The 5,743-nt window shown below is 43.3% G+C and overlaps 1 pseudogene; it reads left to right on the top strand.

Moving 5' to 3' along the window:
* The first annotated feature begins 2,298 nt into the window (after positions 1-2,298).
* On the top strand, positions 2,299-3,809 carry LOC103362859 (glyceraldehyde-3-phosphate dehydrogenase 2-like; annotated as a pseudogene).
* Positions 3,810-5,743: the final 1,934 nt, after the last annotated feature.

The raw sequence follows: 5,743 nt of genomic DNA, 5'->3' as shown, positions 1-5,743 counted from the left end.
TAGATATAGAGAATAATATACCAGAAATGAAAATATTCAGTTGAGTGTTGGACTGGCAACCTGTCCAGGTGTCCCCTGCCTTCACCCTGAGTCAGCTGGGATAGACGCCCCGCAACCCTACACAGGATAAAGCAGTGTATAGATAATGACATGATCAAAACACTAAATTATGAAATAAGTAGAACTAAAAAAATAATACAATTATAAAAGCTAAGAAGGATTAAAGGACTAAAACATTTCAAGCATTGAGCATGACAGGTGCTCCAGATGGAGACCAACCTGAAGACATGGTTGTAATCACAAATCAAAGAAAAGCAAATTTAATCTTGAGTCACTTTCATTTGTTTGCTCGGGGAAGTGTCTGTCTAACTGTCTGTGCCCCGCATGTCTGCTGATAACGCTTCTTCCTCGCTTTGTTAAATCAAGGAAAGCATGATGTAAACTTATACTACATGCTACATTTCTAAAAGCTTGTGAGATTTTTTTTTTTTCCACAATTCCGTTGCGTTCGAAATAGGCCACAGTTTCATGTGAATTTATATAAATAAACGATATCACGGGCTCCCACACAACACATTCATTATCATGGCTTAGAGCTAACTGTGGTCTGTACCACCTCAAATATGCATATCAACTATATGCAGTTGCTGCACACGCCTTGGTCTATGGTATTTATTATGTATGAGGATAGCATTGTTGCTCCAAGTGTTGCAATGCTTTGGGAGAAAAGTAATCACACATACATTAAAATACACACACACACACACACACACAATAAAAGCTGTTCCCCTAAAAAAAAAACTGCTTCATACGTAGGTCAACTGTAGGCAGGGATGGTGATAATTGATCACAAAGCTTAGTGTGTGTCCACGTGTGAACCAGCTAAGATGGACATCATTACCTTTCAGGAGCTGCCCATTGATTTATGCAGGACGACCTGTCACTCATGTGGTGACAGGTCCTGCAGGGAGGCTATATGAAGCTCACATCAGCAGGGCTTTGCATGTGTATGTATGTGTGCATCACCCTGTCTGTCTGGTTGAGTCACACCTCTACGCTAACACACACAGGGGTGTAACCAACATCAGTAAAGCCCGCAGGACTCGGGCGATCTAATGCCGTTGTCAGTCTAACAAATGCTGCTGTCAGCCCAAGTGTGTGTGATCAGTAAGAATAACTGCAGCTCTGCTCAAACACAATTGTCGCAGATTAGCGTGTAGGAGGACAGGGCACTGACAAGATGGTGTTTAAAGAGTGAGTGAGTGTAAAACAGTGTGTACTCTTCAATGTGGCCTCCAGATTGCTCTTGTTCTGAGGAATGAGAACACTAATAGCTGCTATGTCTGAGAAGGACAGAGTGTCTCAAAGACTCTGCAAAAGTGTTGAACTATAAAGGAAACATCATATGACAAAGTCCTTTTAATGTATTAAAAGGCAACTCCAAAGGCGCTATCATGAGTCATTATTTTAAAATGATGATCAGCAGCAGGTGTCAGCTTTTATGAGTGTCGAGGGTGCGAGGTGACACGGCAGAGACAGGTCCAGATATAAACAGATTTATTGACAAAAAAACATGAATGCACTGAAAACCAGAGATAACTGAGGTGGGCCCTGAGACGGAACTAACTAAAACTCACTATGGGCAGGACAGGGGGGCAGACAGGCTACCGAGGACTGGCAGTTCGAGGGCGCGCACCAACGGCGAGGATGTGCAGCGGAAAGTGGCAGCGGCGGTCTGAAGAGTGGGCTGGGGTGGGAGCCCATGCCCTGCAGGATGGAGTTCTGGAGAGTCCGAGGCTGGGCAGGAGCCAGGACCATGGCGAGCAGGACCAAAGCAGAACTGGGGCAATGGAAAGCAGGATCGAAACGGAACCGGGACCAGGGATAGCAGGACCGAAGCAGAACCCAAGCGAGGGATAGCAGGACCAAAGCAGAACCGGGACCAGGGATGGCATGATCGAAGCAAAACCGGGGCAAGAGATAGCAGGACCAAAGCAGAACCGGGGAAAGGGGTAGCAGGACAGAAGCAGAACCGGGGAAGTGCAGCCAGCGGGACTGCAGGACATGACAAGAACACAAGTTAGTTCCAGGTTAACACAGGAGAGCAATTGAAATGTGAGCTGGTGCTGGGTGGTGAACAACAGGCTTCTGTTTCAGACTGTGTTCTCGGACCCAGCTACTCTAACTTTCAGGCTGTTCGGGATCTGTTAGACTAGTGGATTCGAAACAAAGGTATTTCAAATCAAGTTTATTGTCATTTTGCTGTACATACACAGTAGTACAAACTTTGACTCAAGTATGAAGCCAGCTGAGATCCCCTGTGGATCTGCTGGAGCTAAATATGTTATCGAGTCCACTGGAGTCCTCCTCAGTGTTGAGAAGGTCTCTGTACATACCAACACATCAACGCACAAATGCACAGAGACTACTAGATATCTCGTTACTGAACTTGTCTCACTTCTTCAATCACAGTCCCACCTCCAGGGCGGTGCAAAGCTTGTGGTTGTGTCTGCCCCCTCACCTGATGCTCCAATGTTTGTCATGGAAGCTAATGAAGAAAAATACAACCCCTCCTCCATGAACATTGTCAAGTAATGTATCTTTGGTTTTGTACTGATGCTGTGTTTTTTTTTCACAAAGCAGCTCCCAAATGTAGCTGCACAACCTCACCAAAAATGTAAATAATATATCTTGATATTGTATCTTGTAGAGTTGAGTAGTTAGCAACACATTTGTCTTTCTGTTGATAGTTATGCCTCCTGTACCACCAACTGCCCGGCCCCCCTGGCCAAAGTCATCCATGATAACTTTGGCATTGAGGAGGCTCTCATGGTAAGTCACAGTAAATATGTGCAATTTTTAAATGTGATGTTAAGTATTATAATGTGTGCTGCTGTAAGCACAGTCTTTTCATGTTTACCGATGACTTTCCTCTTTGTAGACTACAGTTCATGCATACACAGCCACCCAGAAGACAGTGGATGGTCCCAGCACCAAGGCTTGGCGGGATGGCCGTGGTGCCCACCAGAACATCATTCTAGCCTCCAAGGAGGGTAAGGAGATGTACTCAAACACCATGGTCAGCAGCCTAATCTTAGATGCACTTTTGCTAACTGTGGCAAGGTAATAGAGAACAATTGATAAGAAGGTAAGAAATAGCAAAACCTCTCCTTTTCTGTCTAGCAAGCAGATAAGGATGGCATTCAGGGTGCCAGTGTCTGATGTGTCAGTAGTGGACCTGACTTGCGCCTCTCCAAGCCTGCATCTCACAGTGAAATTAAGGAAGCTGTCAAGAAGGCCTCACACGGGCCCATGAAGGGAGTGCTGGGTTACACCAAAGACCAGGTATTTCAGATACACTGTAAAGCCAATATGAGGCTGGTATATTCTTGTAGCGAGTGAATTATGATTTATTTTACTATGTCCTTTGACCTCTAGCTTGTGTGTTGGCAGGTGGTGTCCTCTGACTTTGTCGGTGACACCCACTCCTCCATCTTTGATGCTGGTGCTGGCATCTTCCTCAACGACAACTTTGTCAAGCTCATTTCCTGGTAAGTTTTCAAATGTCTTGTGCAGCCCAATATGTAAAAAAGAAAGCTTGGGTTTGTCTTTAGACAAAAAATACACTTTTCAAAAATGATTAACTAATTCCTCTTTCTTTTCTCCTTGACTCTGTCCAGGTATGATAATGAGTTTGGCTACAGCCACCGTGTTGCTGACCTGCTGCTGCACATGCCCTCCAAGGAGTAGGCACTGCCTGTCCAGGTTGGAAGTCAGGAAAGGGACCACCCCAAGCATCCTCTACCCCCCCTCTTCTGTTTTACACACACGTCCCACCCATAGCCAAGTCATAGCAGCATGGTCCTTAGATCTACAGTATGTGTAGGCAGCAGCAACAGTGTGTTTGAGTGTTCTGAGTTTATCTGTCTTTCCTTTAACAAAGAAGCGACGGGTCAGTGAAAGTATTTGTGTCCGTGTGCCCCCCTCTCCACCTCCCACTGCCACTTTAGATGTGTCGTTATGGCTCAGTACTATGGTAACTACTGTATCCATCTCACTGTTGGTGTGTTTTAAAGACTTAATCACCAGTGGAAGGAGGAAGCTGAGAGGCAGACCTACTGTAACTCTGCTTAAGAATATGAGACAAAGAAATGAAATTTTAAAAACCTCCATCTTTCAGGTTGTCCTGGTTCATTTTTTAAATAAACCCAAAGATATTTTAACTAAAAGGTTGTTAAAGAGATAATGTGATTGAATAATCATCTGTGATTCCAATAAACTTAACAGATGGTAGTTAGCCTAGCCACCTCTGTTTGCTATGTTCAGACAGACTGTCAGCTTAGATTATACAAATGCTGAGGGACAAGTGAACATAAAAATAGAGAATACTGCCAGCATTAATGTGCCACTATGATGGAGTTATACTGTCATGCAGGTATATGTGCAGTTGATTTACCTGCCATACTGAAGTGTGTTTAGCTCAAAGACCCAATTGCCAAGGGAGGATGCAGGATGCTGTAGTCAAGAGAAAAGCACAATATAAAAATCTATATGGTGAAAATCTATTTTTTTGTGGTTAATATAAACTTAGAGATGTAAAGTAGAAGCTGTTAAGATTTGAAGACGTTGCTTCTGCCATTCCCCTCCCCTACTTCTATTTACTTTCTATAGTTGCTTCTGCTAACTCTCAAATTATCTGCAAGCAGCAAAATGCGCTAAATCTTCTGTTGGCTGCAAGAGTGAATGCAAGAGTCTTCATGCACTCCCAGTATCTAAGGAACTGAAGACCCAGTGGATAACTTTTATTACTGTTCCTACAATAAGCTGAAATTCATTTGTGTTAGTATGTTGTGCGGCTAATGTAGCTAACGTTGCTATTGGCTGTGATCTTATGCCCACATGGCAGAGGTTTGTGGGAACTGTAAAGCTGTTGGACATTAAGAAATCGTGGAAACTTTAGCATCGATTTGAAATGTATAAGCCATAACTGGGCGGGTTGCTGTGCTTTAACGTTGCCTGTTGTGCTTCACCTTCGGCCTCTGTTTACGTCTGTTTGCTTCTTTTCTGCTCTCTGCGCTCACATACTCTACATTATAATAGAGCTGAATTCCCAGTAAAGCTGTTCTCTTTTACATATTAAGACTACAACGCTAACCATATAAAAAGTTAAAAACTACAGCTCATGTGAATTCCCCCATATTTCCATGGAAAATGATCATTCAAAGAGAAAGTTAAAAGCAATACAAAGTCCTGGTCTCACACACTCATTCAGGTTTATATAGGCTGCTATGTTGTCAGCTCTTTTGTTCTGCGCTATCAATCACATATGTAGTCTTCCTTCTGGACGAAACAGGGACAGCAGCAGCTCAGGTTCATTTCAACCTACAGACACTGAAACAGGCTGCTTGGAACAGGTCTCCAACAGGGCTTATACAGTCATGATGAAATGAACCATCTTTGCAGTTTTTATTGCTAGGACAGTCAAGACAGAGAGACAGGAAAGTGGGGGAGAAGAATGGGGGAAGGTCTAATGTGTAATAAACCAGTGTAATAAACACATCTAAACTGATTTATCAGCTTTCTTCATGCACTTAATGTGAATTAGCGTACATTCATATCACCTACATACAGCAGCAAAGTCTTATCCTCAAGATGCTTAATGAGAGCATTTCTTATTTGACTGATCGTATCTCTTCAGCTCTTTGCTTTCAGAAGCATTGTTTAAATCACATCAACCTCTACT

The sequence above is a fragment of the Stegastes partitus genome, unplaced genomic scaffold (assembly GCF_000690725.1).
Source record: "Stegastes partitus isolate 25-593 unplaced genomic scaffold, Stegastes_partitus-1.0.2 Scaffold609, whole genome shotgun sequence".
NCBI lineage: Eukaryota > Metazoa > Chordata > Actinopteri > Pomacentridae > Stegastes > Stegastes partitus.
The sequence above is the reverse complement of the archived record's forward strand: the minus strand, read 5'-3'. Positions and strand labels throughout refer to the sequence as shown.